Source organism: Equus caballus, chromosome 4 (assembly GCF_041296265.1).
Source record: "Equus caballus isolate H_3958 breed thoroughbred chromosome 4, TB-T2T, whole genome shotgun sequence".
Lineage (NCBI taxonomy): Eukaryota > Metazoa > Chordata > Mammalia > Perissodactyla > Equidae > Equus > Equus caballus.
The window spans coordinates 45,245,609-45,260,925 of NC_091687.1; the positions used below are offsets into that span (position 1 = coordinate 45,245,609).

The 15,317-nt window shown below is 41.5% G+C and overlaps 1 long non-coding RNA gene across 1 annotated transcript; it reads right to left on the reverse strand.

The window, feature by feature from the left end:
* Positions 1-5,437: 5,437 nt before the first annotated feature.
* LOC138923742 (uncharacterized) lies at positions 5,438-14,822 on the reverse strand. The gene is made up of 3 exons (XR_011437811.1): positions 14,579-14,822; positions 6,668-6,873; positions 5,438-6,513 (listed from the first exon to the last, which is right to left on the reverse strand). It is a non-coding gene; the product is annotated as an uncharacterized lncRNA (long non-coding RNA).
* Between the last annotated feature and the right edge of the window lie 495 nt (positions 14,823-15,317).

The window sequence follows — 15,317 nt, forward strand, 5'->3', positions numbered from 1 at the left end:
TGAGGAGCCTGGCGGCCTAACGCCTTGGGGAAAACTCCTAGATTTGGAATTCTGTCCTGCATTTCTTCTCTTAGCGGAAGATTCTCTGTCTGACCCAATTAGGCGGTTAGCTGATCTTCAGTCAGAATGTTTTCTCATTTTGTCTGGGTGTTAGCCTTTCACACAGAGAGCTCGTTGGAATTCCTCAATGTTCGGAGAGTTAGAATTTCACTGAGCCTACAGGGCAAGAAGTGTGAGTGTTTGGGAGTTGGTTTGTAATAGATATTTGCATACTGTCTTGGTCTGAGATTTATCTTCGTGGGAGGTTATGGGAAGACCTGTAGCTCAGTAACCACACATCCTGGTTGGCCCAGGAGAGTCCCAGTTTACACTTACTGTCTAGTCCTCATTATTAATAACACTACCTTTCACTGTTAAAACTGTCTGAGTTTGAATGATAAATTATATGGTTACTCTTTTTGTGGTGTTTTTAAAATAGGTCTACAGATTCTTTGCTATTCTTCCCTTCAAGAGGTGGAACCTAGTTCTTCACCCTTTGACTATGGGCTGGATTAGTGACTGGCTTCTACAGGCTAGAATAAGGCAGAAGTGATGGTGCATGACTTTGGCATAGGTCATAAAGGCACTTACTCCTTGCTCTCATTTGGATCACTCACTCTAGGAGGAGCTAGCTGCCATGTTTTGAGCTTTTTGTAAACAAGGAATCTGAGATTTGGGTAAAGCAGCTTGCCTAAATCCCCACAGCCAGGTTGTAGTGGAGCCAGCTCTCAACCCGTGTCCGACTCCAAACCCACACTCTTAAAAGAATAAAAAGTACGCTCTACTGTCTTGCAAAAAAGAATCCACAAAAATGATGTAACGGAAATTGTGGCGAAAGTCCATAAGCAAATGCAGAAAGACTTTGTCTGAAAGGGATAGCAAACCTAAGATTGCATATGCTGTTTTTAAACCATCTTATTTTTCAAAATATATTCACACAGTTCAAAAGACATGAAATGTATTTCAGTGAAATGTCTCTCTCTTACCTCTGCTCCCAGCCGCCCTAGTGCCCCTTCCTGAGGACAACCAACATGACTAGTTTCTTGCATATCTTTCCAGAAATATCCTATGCTTGTACAAGACCATATATACATATCACCACCGCTATTTTTTTTTTACACAAATGATAGCATAGAATAAACACTGTTTGGCTACGTACCTTTTTACCTCATGATGAATTGTGGATGTCATTCAGTATCAGTACATAAAAGTATTGTTTTTATAGCTACCTTATAGTCCAGTGAATTGTGTAAAATTATTTAATGAATACTCTTTCAATAATCATTTTAGTTATTTTCAACACTTTCTCATTAAAAAAAAAAAATGCTGTGATGAATTACCATGTCCACATGTCATTTCTAGATGCGGGTTCTTAGCATCCTAGTCCACCCCACTGTCCTGACGCGCTGAAGAGTCGACCCAAGGGCATTATGGACTAAACTATTCACTAGCTCAAAGTTAAACTATTCGCTATGATGGGTACTGAAACTATTGGTTTCCTTTTCTATTATTCTGAGAGTGGGATGAGGGCAAAAGAGGAGAACTTTCTTTTATTCTCAGATAAATTCATAGACATTTATATTCTAACCCACTTTACCAGAAAATAGCTGATGCAATGATTGAAACTTGGCAGGCTTATGGGTTTTGGTATTCAACACAGTCTCAATTTTCTGTGCACCAAGGATATAGTGGATGCTTTTTATATAAATACCTTTAAGTCTTTTCTTTAAACTTCCCCCTTCCTCTCCATCCTCTCTGCCTGTTCCCTTCCTCCTCCTTTAGGTGTCCAACTGTCCAGGCCTGAAAGCTGAGATTCGTCCCTGCTTCCCCCTTCTTTCTCACCCTATATTGTAGTGCAATGGTCAGAAGAGCTGGAAGTGACCCTACGTGCTCACTCCTGGTTGCCAGGACAGTGAGCTATCTGAGATGGGAAGGAGGCTCCTTCTCAGTAGAAGAGGCTGCACTCACACCGACTACTCAGGGGCCAGTCCCCTCCTCCCACTCCTTCCTCTCACCCCATGCAACTCCCCATGGGCCCAAGGTTTCCACATCCTGGACAACTGGCCTTGCCAGGCAAGTTCTGTAAACACTAGCCTCCCACAGAGACTCCACATTATCTCCTTCCTCTTGCAACAGGCGGCTTTCCCACATTTGCCCTATAAAAAGGAAGGGTACCTATGGGGTTCAGGACACAGTACCCCAAAATATGCCACCTTGGCCTATTGAATAGTTTAAGCTAAAGGAGTTTGAGAAAATGGGAGAAGCAGGAGGGTCGCTCTGACCACCCCCCGCCCCCTTCTCTGCTGAAACAGGTCACAAAACCCTCATGTGAGTAGTGCCTTCTCTATACCTGGAGGAAAGGAGCATCCTTCTCTCTGAAGACCAGGGATGTGGAGAAGAATCCTAACAAACAGGCCTTGCTAAGTTTTCCCCAGTTTACTACACTTACCTCATTCTCCTTAAAGACTATCGTAGTTCTACACAACTGCCTACTCTTCATCAAAACCTAGCATAAAAATACTCAAGTCTGTTTCTTCAGGTGTTCAGTTCCTTATGAAACCTCCCATGTCACATAAAATTTATATTAAATAAATTTGTATACTTTTGTCCCATTAATCTTCATCAGTTTAATTTTCAGATCCAGCCAGGGACCTAAGACGGTTGAGGAAAATTTTTCCTCCCCTACAGTATCAAGGGGCCTGTTGCCTCTGTTGGAACATAGACCCATGCTGCATATTCAGCAGAGGGCCCTGCCCAGGACTCCTCTCTGTGGGATGATGGGAGAACAGCTGTCTCTTTCCTTGATGACCCACCTCAGTAACTCTTCCTTTCCTCCAGTAAAGCTTCTCCCTTAATCCATACTGTGTGGCACTGTGGAATTTGTCCTGAATGCTGACACAAGATAAGAGGTGACCACAAAGAGACCCATCTTGCATGACAGGTGACCAGTCAGTCCCCAAATCCTATAGTAGCTGGTTTGTTGAATGACATGGGCTTGGTGGGTGTAAGCAGGATGTAACATTTTTCCTTCTCACCTCCCCCTCCAAATCTGCCCTGTGGATCCACTCTAGGCCAGCTCTGCATGAAATCTTGGCAAGTTCTGTCACCTTTCTGGTCACTGTCACTTAATAAAAAGTCCAGTCCAGTTGACCAGGCTGCAGGGCTCAGGGGACACAATGGAAGTCCTTGTCATCTGAGTTGTACCTGCAGCCTCCAACCACCTTCCCACCCACCTATACACCTTCCCGCTCCCCGAGGTGGGAAAAGACTTTCAAACAGCTTCACACCTTCCAACAAAGAGTAGGAGGTGACCTACCTGACAGCAGCCTGCTACCAAAATCCTGGGGGCAATAGAAAGATATAAGGGTGAGAAGCACCTTCCTATATGGGGTAAAACCAAGCTCCATGGACCAGATCATGTCAATATGAGAAATTAGTCAGAATCGTTCAAAGCATCTAGCTGAAAGTTCATCAGCTTCTTCCTTCTGGTGAAGGGATGCTGATAATGAGTGTTGCCATGCCAATTTCTGAAGTGTACAAAAATGAGGAGGATGAAGATGGACTCCTCTCAGGAGATATTCAGCAAGAAAATGCCCTTGTAGGACTAACAAAATGCATCTGTTCTAGAATGCTTTAAACCCTTACCAAGGATAACAGGGATGTTACAGTATGTGACTGATCAATTCACCTAATCACAGGTCATCAAAGCAGCGGTGTTCCCACCTAAGAATTTTAGGAGGTGGCTTTGGTATTTCAAGCAGAAAAACTGAACTCCAAATGAGCTTTGGAAAAAGCTCAGCTTTGGAAAATCTACGTTATTTAACCTAGGCTCTCTTGTTTTCACGTTTAAAAATAAAATACTTTGCATTTTAAGTTGTCATTAAAATAGACCATGGCGTTACTTTAGTACTCTTTTTTCCCCCCGATAAGAACTTGCAATTCAAGCAGCAACTTAAAGTCATCAGAGGGACGTTGTCTTTAGGTTCACAGAAGCTGCTCACCTTTTATAGAAAGTTTCTATTCATCTAGAGAAATCTCCATAAGAGGATCTTTAAAGATAAGTTGTCAAGTGTAAGCCCCCAAAACTCATTTACCATAGTACTTGGCAACAAGCAGGATACATAGGGGTGTATAAAAAAAATCCTGACTGTGAATGGCTGTTCAAGGTCCCTGATTCCTTACAGGAAGTAGACCAAAAGTTAACTTTCTTTCAGTGCTAAGTTCTTATTTGGTTTGTTCTCTGGATAAACACACACACACAAAAATGCTGCTTAATAGGAACCTTGAAAACTTTATAATTTTGGTCTAGCTTCTAAAAAGTCCCCAGAGAAAAAAGGAGTAGCATTTCTTCTGTTTTGAGATTGTCTCTAAGAACTCAGACTAGTGCCTAATTTGGTAAACAAACAAACAGTTGTATCAGTTTCATTAGTGGTAGAAAATTTGGATTACAAAAATGAAATTTAGATGTACTCCTTTCTCTTTGTGGTTTAAAGCCGTACATAATTCATGTTTTATGTTAAGTGAGTGACTAAAATATGTATTAAAATTTTCTCACATTTTTAAGAGTACTTCAATAATCACCATTAGATGAAACAACCATCGAAATTCCCCCATTCTAAGTGCGTATCAATTATGAAGTAAATGTAGCAAAAGAGCCATATGTTCTTGAAAAATCAAGAATTGAACATCTAAGTTCAACATAGAATAAACAACTTGGTGCTTCCTGCTTCTTGCATGGGTTTACTCTTGACTGTTTTCATGGCGGTATCACAGAAGATTCACGGTAACGCCACGTTAGACTGTAGATGTAGCAGGTCAAAACTCATCCTTGTGTACTTAGGTGTTTGTGGAATACCTGTATCTCTTAGTGACAGTTATTTACTGTAATGGCAGGGAGAAGGCAATACCACTGGTATGGGCACTCAACTGACCATGACGGGATCCCCAACTTCCTGTCACTTACTCTTCCCACTCCATGCATCTGTCCACATGGCTAATATGTAATATGTATATTTTTCACATTATGTAAATTCTTTTTTTTTTAAAGATTTTTTTTTCCCTTTTTCTCCCCAAAGCCCCCTGGTACATAGTTGTATATTCTTCGTTGTGGGTCCTTCTAGTTGTGGCATGTGGGACGCTGCCTCAGTGTGGTTTGATGAGCAGTGCCATGTCCGTGCCCAGGATTCGAACCAACGAAACACTGGGCCGCCTGCAGCGGAGTGCAAGAACTTAATCACTCGGCCACGGGGCCAGCCCCTCATTATGTAAATTCTTAATCAGCCTTTTTTATTTAGATTACATACATCATTATATTTGACATTCTTATACCTACTGTGTGATCAATAAGATTCCTATAAGACATACTGCTTTAAAAAAAAAATACCATACCCAGAAGGGTGACCTAAACCCCACAAAGGTGGGTGGCCACTTTATTTATAGGAGTCTTTTTTTTTAAAGATTGGCACCTGAGCTAACATCTGTTGCCAATCTCTTCTCTTTTTTTTTCCCTTCTTTTCCCCAAAGCCCCCCAGTATGTAGTCGTATATTCTAGTTGCAGGTCCTTCTGGTTGTGCTATGTGGGACGCCGCCTCAGCATGGCCTGACAAGTGGTGCCATGTCCGCGCCCAGGATCCGAACCAGTGAAACCCAGGGCGGTGAAAGCAGAACAGGCGAACGTAACCACTTGGCCACGGGGCTGGCGCCTATTTATAGGATCTTTAAAACAAGTTTTTAATGAACTAAGGTGAATAAAGGCACAACTAACAACTCTCCAAAGAAAACAGTCCAGTCCAGGGTAACAGTGAAACTCAAAAGTCACTTCCAATTTAAAACTTTTCCCCTTGCCTCGGTCAGGCCCACTTCAGGCTGAGAAACGTGCAGCCGGGAGGATAATTTAGTTTTAGGATTCTTCTTTAGTGTTTGTTTTACCTACTTCCCAGCATTTGGATACTGTTTTTGGCCCCTTCAGCAATAGAGCACCAGAAGATTGGCAACCAGAAGGAATAGGCACAAAATATTTCAGTTGAAAGGTGCAGCTGTAATCTTGATTGGTGTCCCTGGGGCATGATGAAAGCCAGAGCTAGCGCTGTTTCATTGGTGATCCACTGGGTTTTTCAGAGACCCTCCGTCGCTGATGAGTCTCTCACCTGGCAGTTTTTGGAGGCAAGTGACACATTTTCCAGGTGTCTGCTTGTGAGCCCCTACTCAGCTCCAGGTTCCCAGAGAGAGGTTCATTCAATTCTTGGAATGACTCCCCAGTCCGCAGCCGCCCACCAGGTTGCCTATTTGGATGGGAGTTCCACTCAAAATGACCCCATCCATCTAACTCCTCACGGTCCCCAGCCCACACAACACCCTGAGTCATTCTTGCCCTGCCAAACTACAAAAGTACAGAAGTTCCTCAGCAAGCATCTCTCCTCCCACTGCTCCTGCCAGGCAGGGCTGCTGCCACCACAGGCTCCTGGCTTTAGCTTCCTAGGCAAGAGGTAGACAATGGTTCCAATGACTCTCAAACGTCAAGACAAGTTCAAGCATTCCGAAAGCGGTTTTCTCTAAGCTTCTCTCATTAGCTTAAAGTGAGGTGGAAACAGCCCCCTCTGCAACCCTGATTTGAGTAACACACCAATACCTCTCTGCAGAGAAGTCCTCACAGGAGGCTCTTCAGCCTCCCACTGGTTCTTGACCTTCTCTTTTATGGTCTGGGGGTGGGTGCTGGGCTGACGGGGGCAAAATCGTTTCACAGTCTCTTCTCATGCTCCATGTAGGTGATCCGCTACCTCGGAATGAAGGAGTACTTGGCACTTACTGTTTTGTCTTCGAAACTTGAGGCCTCTGCTGAAGTTTCAAGACAAAAAGAGGAGTCAGTTTTAACACCTTGTTACACTTTATTTTCTCAATTCTTAGATAGCGTCTTTCATAACACCAGCTATGTAATAAGAGTTTTTAGGTGCCTGGGGGGAAAGAAGCAGCGTTGTGCTCTGTGTATGATTGACAAGGAGATGCACTGCCACCTCAGGGTATCAGAGTCTAAGCAGGAAGAGTCTGCCCTTAAACACAGAAAATACTGATTTCTTACATCTCTCTACTGCTCTCCATCCTCACTGCCTCAACTGTGCTTTAGACCTCATCGTCTTTTGCCTTGAGGGGGTTAATCTCTCTAATTAGTAATCTGAGTGACTGATATTCAGCCCTTCCTTTGCTCTCACGAAATTGTTTCTCATATATTAGTGTTTTCGTTTCCTAGGGCTGCTGAAACAAATGACCACAAACTTAGTGGATTAAAACAACAGGACTTCATTGTCCCATAGTCCTGGAGGCCAGAAGTCCAAAATCAGGGTGTCAGCAGGTTTGGTTCTCTCTGGAACCTCTGAGGAAGAAACTGCCCCATGCCTTTCTCTAGCTTCTGGTGACTCCAGGAATCTTTGTCATTTCTTGGCCTGTAGACACTTCATTCCAACCTCTGTCTCCATCTTCACATGGCTTTCTCCTCTAGGTGTCTCTGTGTTTCAAATTTCCTTCCTTCTCTTACAAGGGCACCAAATCCAAAACAATCTCTTGAGATACTTAATTACATCTGCAAAGACCCTATTTCCAAATAAGGTCACATTCGTAGAAACTAGGAGTTAGGACGCGGACATATCTTTTGGGGGGACACCATTCAGCCACTACTATCACAAAAGGCTTCTCCCACACAGCATCCTCCTCTTCTACTCAATACTCACCATCTGACCTCCAAACAGAAAGGCTGAGAATGCTTTCCAAAGAATCAGATACAGGCTGCAAACTGAGTGTTTCTTCTTGCATAGACTAGGTAAATCAGAATGGGAACTGCTGAGCATGGAGTAGAGAAACCTCAGCTCTGAGGGAGGATCACAACGGAGCTGTGCAGAGGCAGGCTCAAGGAGAGCAGACAGCCACCAGCAGGCAACTTTTCCCTGAGTAAATAGCCTATGTGGGCTGATACTCACCCATACACTGGAAATCCTGCCCAGCACACACATACACCCCACACCACACATACACTGCACACACCCACACACACACATCACACACATGCATACACATACCACATTACAGCTACACACACACACCACACACATATACCACACACACACAGCACACACCACACATTCCATACCACACACCCCCCCACACATGATACCGACCCTGATAACAGTTTCCCCACATTAAACCCAGCATATATGGTGTTGAAACCAAAACACTTATTCCCTGCTCACTCTCTGGCTTCCTGGCTCCAGAATCCACTATCCTCCATGGAGACAGACACCATCAAGGACAAGCACCTGGATCATCTCCTCCCCACAAAGAGATACAGGCTGCTGGGAAAGCTGCTGACCAGCAAGGTCACGGGCTCCCTCCTCTCTGCAAGTGTCTCAAGGTCAAAGACAGGCTGGTGCAAAAGCTCGGACCAGCAAGGCCATATGCTCCCCCTTCCCTACCTAAAACCCCAAATAAAAACCCTTCCTTTTAGCTTTTCGGGGAGTTTGGGATTTCAGCGTTAGCTGCCCTCTCTCCTTGCTCAGTGCTGTGCAAAAATAAAATTCCTACTTTCTTCCACCACACCCGGTGTCAGAGATTGGCTTGCTGTGCAATGGGTGAGTGAACTCACTTCAGGTTCAGTAACAATTTGGCGACCCAGATGGGACAATGCCCCAGGTGGACCTCTTGCCTGTGGCACACCGGCCTCTGGCTAAAGGCCTCTCTTGGAAGCTGTCCTGTAGCTGCCTGAGCCCCTTGTCTCAGGGACAGCCCCAAGCTGATGACTGCTAGCCAGACATCGTTGGCCCACGGCGCTTTTGCTTTGGTGGTGGAAGAAACTAGGTTTAGGACTTAGGAAGACGTCTCTTGTAAGTAGTTGGTAGTTTTTGTCTTTGTGTTAACCTTTTCCAACAGGACAGGCCAGAAATAATGGGTACCTTGGTAGCCCTCTGGGCTGCATTTGTTTTGAAGTCGCCGTGACGCCCCAGCCAAATTTTGGTAAGTCCCCCGGGTGTGCACAACCGAGGTCCCTTGTCCTTGCTCATTTGGGAAGATCTGCGTAGCATATCTTCATTTGTTGGGCGTCCACCGAGTGTAGGACACGGACTAAGCTGGGACTGGAAGCACTTTGGTTTTGGGTTTTGGTCTTTGTTTTGGCTTCCATTTGTGGACAAGGGTTTTTGGGAATGCAAGCTTGTTTGGTATTTGTTGTTGTTTGTCTGTTCGTCTGTCCTTTTAAAAGTGTTTACATGGGAGATGCTGCATCTACTCCACCTAAGAACCCCTTGGGAAAAACTTTGTCTGATGGTCGACCTATAGCTGTAAGGCAATGTCTAAAGAGGGAAGATTTTCTTTTGTAGCACCACGTGGCCACAATATTCTTTAGACTCCAGAGAGAAAAAAATGGCCAAATGATGGATCCTCAAGCTGGGAAACTTCATAGAGAGCTCTTATGATAAACAACTGTTTTATTGGTACCTATGAAAAGACCAAATTAAGAAGAAACTATAATGACTAGTCAAGAACTTAATCAAACTTGGGGTCTCAGCTTCTCGTAGTCTTACAGATGCTAATAAAAATGTTAAGTTAACAAAGAGAAATCAGAAAGGGAAGAGTCACAGGACTCATCCCAATGGGATAAATGGAACAGATATAAATGAAGTTAAAACAAAGGTTTTAATAAAACACTGCCTAAGGTTGGATGGGCTAAAGGGACCCCCCTAGTGGCTCCCCAACATTAAAGGACATCAGACAAACCTGTTCTATTTACCCAAGTTTGAAAAATGTAAAAGGTCAGGAGGCAAAAATCAGAGTGAGAAACCTGACTAGCAATTGTTTGGGGGCAACATTTAGGCCACTAAGATTAATAAGACTATAAAGATTGAAGTGTTTAAGCTAATATTATATGAAGAGGTTATGTCAACTTTGCCTGGATGTTTTCTTTGGGAATAAATGTTATGTCTAACTGGGAATGCTTCCCCTGAGCAATACTGTAATAACAAAACTTGCTAAGAGAATTCTAATGTAAGTTATAATTAAAAGTATAAGGGTTAGTAAAAGTAAGATAAAGTTTTGTAAAAATTGATGTACTTAAACAGGCCAATTTCGGTTCACCCAAACTGATGTATGCAATCGGAAAAGCCAGCTGCAACAACAGGAAGCCTGTTTTAATCTTTTGAGGCTTCTAAATAAAATTAGAAATACTTTACCACCTCTTTAAGAGAAAATAATTAAATAATTAAACATGCCAGCAGCCGAACCCAAATCTGCTGCTTTTGTCTACTCTCTTGCTGAGCTGGTCCCAGCAAGCTGAGCTTCACTTCAACTCCCCCAAAATTCCTGATCTAAAATTGAACAAGTAAAAATAAGTAAACTTTTGAGGTAATTTGTATTGTAATGGCCATTCTGAAAACCTGTTTCAGAAGAAGATTCAAAATCTCTCATAATGGAATGCAGTCTTTAATGAATATGCAAAAACTTCTAAGAGACAAAGTTATTTAACATGATGTAAAATGATCTTTGATGAATGAAAGCCTGTTTAAGTTTGCTGGTTTCATTTAAAATGAACATGTCCTCAAAGTTATCAGCATTGGCTATGATGCAGACATACAGCCTGGGTTTACTGGTCAAATGAGCTCATGTCATCTATGTTACAAAATTCATCAGCAAAACTCATAACTCAGTATAATAGCTAATTTTGTTTAACGTCTCATGGAGTTTTTGTAGATGATCTAAATATAATTGTTAAGAACAGGTAAACTAAATAAATCTAAAAAAATAAAAGTTCTTGGAAAAACTTTTTAATGATAATTATATGTATAATTATATGAATCATAATTATATTATGATATATGTACTTAAAACAACTGAGGGTGATAGTTAACTGCTGTAATGTCACATGAAATTTTTAAGAGTAATTGTTAAAACTGGGTAAGAGTTTTAAGTACAATAATTATGTTTTATAGTCTGCATCCCTAAAAAACAGCTTCCAAAATCTTTTTGGAAACTTAAATTTTATAGCTTTACTAAGTTAAATAATAACATTTATTGGGTATCTAGGTCATTTCCACATAAGATAAAATATTAAAGGTTAACTACTAAGCATATATTTGTCTACCTTTGGTTTCTTATATCAAAGAGACTAAAAAGTGCTTAGGTTTATTAATAAACATGTTTTATGTATGCTGAGAAATTTTCTATGAGAAAACATATATTTCTAAAAGGTCTGTATACAAGGAAAGTAAAATATATGTTTTCAGTAAAAAGATATAAAGAATGGAAATATTTTTGTTTCTTGAGTTGAGAAAGATAAATTTGTCCTAAAGTGCTGGGACAAATTCTGAATGTAAAAAAGTAACCAAAGGTTTGTAAAAGTAAAGCCCTAAAAAGATTCATGTATGGTCAAGTTGGCCAGGATTAAAGTAAATCCAATTAAGTAAATAAACTTATATGTCAAAAGTAAACTGGTACAAAATTAAAACTTGGTTTCCTCTTTCTTAAAAGGATAATTTTCCTAAATTTTTAATCTGCTTTTGGTAAGATGATTATAAAAAAGGCTTTTTTTTTTTACTATTTTAACTCTGTTTCCCCTTGACTGTTTCTGTTGAAACTTTGAATAGATACCTGAGCATGGTTTTGCAGTGAGCTTTGTTTCCTATCTGAACAAATGTTTTACAGCTTTTAATATTTTCGACAAGCTTCCCCCCACACACAAATATTCAAGTCTTGAATAAGAGCTTTCTTTTGACCTGGAGGACGAGGGAGATTTTCTCTGGGGATTTTCAGAGGGCCCCTGGGACTTCTCGGAGAAATTTTCTGTCTTCCCATAAGAAAAGAATGCTAAACTAATAAGGCTTATTTTGTATATTAAATTACATAAGAAGCATTGTCAAATAAGTAATGAGAAACTTTCTTAAGTGGTATTATATAAATGAATATTATTGATATAAATATTTTAAAAATTATCTGATCTATTCTGATTGTCAGCTATAGTCCTGGTTATTATCTCAAAACGTTGTATATCACAGACATGGTCAAATGCCTTTGTCAATTACCATTTTTGAATGTTTTGTTATTTATAAACAGTGGCTATTTTACTTTGATGTTTCTGCAAATATGTTTCATCTACAGAGAAATTCATGGAAAGGACTCTGACAATCTAGAATACAGGTTTCCAATAAACGTTCAGATTGTAAAACTAAACTAGGTAAAAATTACAGAACTCCAACAGAGAAACTGATGACCTCACAAACTGCTGACAGAAGGTTAAGATCAAGAACCAATTACACAGGACAGAATAAACTTATAGGGATGATTATAATTTTTATGACTTTTTGATTGAGATATTGCTGATTTTTGATGTTTTGCTTTTTTTCAGAGTTAAGAAAACCTTTTTCTCTATTTTCTTAAAGAACTATGACTTACAGCAATTTATAAACAAAATTGAGGCATTTGTCTTTTCCTCCACATCTGAGCCCTCCAAAACATAAAAACCCCTGACGAGTAAGTATTCTTATTACGGCAATATAATTGTTTGCATAAGTCCAATAAGAATCTGTTCTTCTTTTAACAGGACACAACTAGAAACACTGGTTATATTACCAAGGCTTTGACTGGAACATCATATTTTAAAAAAAACTTATGGGCTTGGATATAAAAAAACAGCTTTTGAGGAATGAAGGTTGAAATTCTGGAATAAAGGCACTTGGAAATATTGGCCTGGTACTGTGCTTATGGGACCTGGTAAGGTTGAACAAAGAATGCCGCTCCCTCTGGCAGGTACAAGGAGCCTCAATATTTTGGGGAACCTCAAGAAGAGAGGGATTCACCCAAATCTGTAGATACTGCAGTCAGAATCTGATAACAGGTCCTTTGCTTGGCTTTCCTTGAGAGGCCTTTAAAGTTCAACCTGAGATTCCTTATAAGGTTCTGGCAAAGCAGATTTAAAAGAGCCTATATGATCAATTACTATTCTTGCTGTACTTATGTAAATAATTAGGCCAAATTTATTAAAACTAGACTTATTTTGCAAACCAGTTAGTCTTAATTTGGCTATGTCTAGTGAAATTGAGGGTGATTTTAGGGAGGAAAATTATGTTTCAATAGAAACTATAATACAGGTTTATAAATATTGGATTTTAGTTTTTTCAACCGTCTTTGAAATTTTTGTTTTACTTCTGTTAACTGGACTGGATCTTGAATTCTTAGTCTCCTGAAATATCTGGCTAAAAACCTCTAAACTAACATTTTCAGGGGTTTTTTTCCCCCATCATTTTCATTTGAAGTCATTGAAAACTAAATCTGCCCTTTTTCCTAAAGCCTTACAAACTGAAGCTGGAGGACCTAATATAAACTTAAGGGAGATTCATGTCTACTGCTGTGTAAGCCACTCAAAAAGCTACCTGAGTGCCTGATGACACCATCAAACTGCAAAAGATGCTTCGACCCTGACTTCTAGGAATCTTGATTGGCTGCCCCCTGGGCTCAGAAACTGGTTTATAATTTGCTCCAACCATTAACCTTGTTTTTCTCTTTTTGTTTCTCTAGAAAAAATTCTTATTAAATACCTGATTACTTACTTACATGATACAGGCATAACTTCAGGAGCCCACCAGCATCACTGCCTTATTAAAAGACTGGTTCAATGAGATGAAACAACCTACGCCCCATTTCAGCAGGAAGTAGCTAGATTGGTCACTGCCCCAAATCCCTCAAGATTGAGGGGTGGACATAAAATATGGGGGAGTTGATACCGACCCTGATAACAGTTTCCCCACATTAAACCCAGCATATTTGGGGTTAAAACCAAAACACTTATTCCCTGCTCACTCCCTGGCTTCATGGCTCCAGAATCCACTATCCTCCATGGAGACAGACACCATCAAGGACAAGCACCTGGATCATCTCCTCCCCACAAAGAGATACAGGCTGCTGGGAAAGCTGCTGACCAGCAAGGTCACGGGCTCCCTCCTCTCTGCAAGTGTCTCAAGGCCAAAGACAGGCTGGTGGGAAAGCTCCGACCAGTAAGGCCGTATGCTCCCCCTCCCCTACCTAAAACCCCAAATAAAAACCCTTCCTTTTAGCTTTTCGGGGAGTTTGGGATTTCAGCGTTAGCTGCCCTCTCTCCTTGCTCAGTGCTGTGCAAAAATAAAATTCCTACTTTCTTCCACCACACCCGGTGTCAGAGATTGGCTTGCTGTGCAATGGGTGAGCGAACTCACTTCAGGTTCGGTAACACACACATATCACACACACACATACACACACCACACACACCACACGACAGCCACACACACACAACACACACATATACCACACACACACATACACATCACACACACACACCACACACTACACATGCACAACACACATGTACACATACCACATAACACACACACACCCCCATACACTACATGTTCACACATACCACAAAAATTCCTATACCGTGACCAGAGATTAGAGATAGGGCTCTGGGACACCTATGGTGTGATGGTGACAAGAAGAGAAAGTTTGATCTCCTTGGCCAAAGTGAAATCCATACCTTTTTGTGCTTTGATAACTGCCACAAAGCCATCTCTTCCCTCGTCGCCTGGCCTCCTATTCATTCCACATATTATCCTGCAGTGATCTTCCTAAAAAATCAGATCTGACCTTAATGTCACTCTGGTTTAAACCCTTCACTGGCTTCCTAGAGCCTTCAGAATGGAATCCTCCCAAGTTCAAACCACACAGACTACTTGCAGTTCCCCTAAATAGACTTCTTTTGCCACCATGCCCTTGCACACGCTGCTCCTTCAGCCTGGGGTTTGCTTCCGTTTTCTTCGCCTCCCACCCACACTGAGCCCATGTCTACTCATCTTGAGCAGCTTTGCCCTTTAGGTGTCAAGAGCGGTGAACAAAATGGGTAAGCAGCAGAGCATGTCCAGACTGAACATCTGCCTGCAAGCTGGTCCAAGGTCTGGCATCAGGATGTGTAGAGTGCCAGGCCAGATAGCACCCATTCCGGGAAGTGCTCCCCACACTTTGGGCTGGTTTTCTTGCAACTGCCTTGTGCACACATGATCATGACATCTTGTATACATTGCTACCAGCCCTGGGCACACTGTTCTGAAATTAACTTCTTCTTCACTAGACTGTGGCTCCTTGACGGCAGTCATCCAGACTCATTTGTCTTTGTGTTTGCAGTGCCAGTGTTTCTTGTGCTTAAATGCCTGGAAAGGGAGAGATGACCTTCCAACTGCTTCCTCGTTCTCCACTAAGCAGCAGTGGTGCCTACATTT